At 43.7% G+C, this 2,007-nt stretch overlaps 1 pseudogene; it reads left to right on the plus strand.

Moving 5' to 3' along the window:
* The first annotated feature begins 559 nt into the window (after positions 1-559).
* LOC140488210 (cyclic AMP-responsive element-binding protein 1-like) lies at positions 560-1,551 on the plus strand (annotated as a pseudogene).
* The last annotated feature ends 456 nt before the right edge of the window (positions 1,552-2,007 follow it).

Here is a 2,007-nt window from a genome sequence, read left to right on the forward strand (position 1 = left end):
GATCCTCAGCTGTTCCTTGTATGTTAGACCTACCATTCCAGGGATCATCCATGTGAATCTCTGCTGGACACACTCCAGTGCCAATATGTCCTTCCTGAGATGTGGGGAACAAAACTGGACACAGCACGCCAAATGGGGCCTAACCAGAGCTTTGTAAAGTCTCAGTAGCACCTCGCTGCTTTTATATTCCAACCCTCTTGAGATAAATGACAACATTGCATTCGCTTTCTTAATCACGGACTCAACCTGCATGTTTACCTTTAGAGAATCCTCGACAAGCACTCCCAGATCCCTTCGTACTTTGGCTTTATGAATTTTCTGACCGTTTACAAGGTAGTCCATGCTTGCATTCTTTTTTCCAAAGTGCAATACCTCACATTTGCTCACATTGAATTTCATTAGCCATTTCCTGGACCACTCTCCCAAACTGTCTAGATCGTTCTGCAGCCTCCCCACTTCCTCAATACTACCTGCCTGTCCAGCTAACTTCGTATCATTGGCAAACTTCGTTAGAATGCCCCCAGTCCCTTCATCCGAATAATTAATATATAACGTGACCATGCAGGTAACTAAGCCTTGGATCCAATCAACAACAAATCCAGCAGAAACTTCAGTGCAATTGCCGAATGGGCAGACTGTTCAAGTCCAAGGAGTTATCGAAGCAGCTCAGTCCTCAGTCATACAGTCCCCTCAAGTTCAGACTGTTCAGATCTCAACTATACCTGAAATTGAGGACTCCCAGGAATCTGTGGATAGCATGACTGACTCTCAGAAACATAAAGAAATTCTATCGAGACGGCCTTCATTCAGGAAAATCCTGAATGAACTTTCTTCTGATCCCCCGGTGTGCCAAGAAATTGATGAGGAAAAATAAGAAGAAACGTCTGTCTCAACTGTTACTACAATGACGATGCAGACACCCGTCTATCAGACTATCAGCGGACAATACATTGCTATCACATGGGGGGGGGGGGGGTGGGGGGGGGGAGCAATTTAGCTGGCCAACAATGGTACAGATGGAGTGCAAGTACTCCAGACACTAACAATGACCAACGCAGCTACAGCCAAGGTTGGAGCAGCCATTATACAGTATGCACAGAGCCCTGTTGGACTGCAAATCTTTGTTGAAAATGTGTTGCTGCAAAAGTGCAGCAGGTCAGGCAGCATCCAAGGAATAGGAGAATCGACGTTTCGGGCATAAGCCCTTCTGTGCCAGGCAGCCAAGTGCTTGTACGTAGTGCTGCTGAAGATGTCCAAACCTACAAGATCCGTACAACTCCTAACTCCACTGCTGGCCAGGGAATGGTTATGGCATCTTCACCAGTCCTGCAAAGCCAGTCCAAGAATGCTGAAGAAACCACTCGTAAACGTGAAATCTGCCTCATGAAAAACAGGGCAGCAGCTCGAGAGTGCCGTCGCAAGAAGAAAGAGTATGTGAAATGCTTGGAGAATCGGGTTGCTATTCTGGAAAATCAAATTGAAAGAGAAGGTGTACAAAGTGGCCAAAAACAGCATGAAACTAGAACTGGGAAAACGTTAAAGGTCAACTGAAAGCCACAAAAGAGCTTTCAAGAAAAGTAATATAGAACATGAGAAAAATAAACTAGCGCAGACTATAAAGAGAGGGAGCAAAAGTTTATATAAATATATATAACGAGAAAAGAATGGATAAAGTAAATGTTGGTCCTTCGGAAAATGTGAAGATGCTTTTAGTTATGGAATATCACAGTGGAGGATACTAATATCTTTCCAGTAACTAGCAAAGAGACAAAGATAGGTGAGGATTTGGAAACTATCATTATTACGGAATAGCTAGTTTTCGATTGTTTGGAGGTAATTGAGCTAAAGATAGAAAAGTCTCCTGGCACTGATGGAATGCATCCCAGGGTACTAAAAGAGATGCCAGGAAGAATAGCAAATGCACTGGCGGTAATTTTTCAAAATTCACTTAACTCTGTGGCAGTCTCAGCAGATTGGAAAACAGCAAAAGTGACGCCACTGTTTTAA

The sequence above is a fragment of the Chiloscyllium punctatum genome, chromosome 17 (assembly GCF_047496795.1).
Source record: "Chiloscyllium punctatum isolate Juve2018m chromosome 17, sChiPun1.3, whole genome shotgun sequence".
Taxonomy (NCBI): domain Eukaryota; kingdom Metazoa; phylum Chordata; class Chondrichthyes; order Orectolobiformes; family Hemiscylliidae; genus Chiloscyllium; species Chiloscyllium punctatum.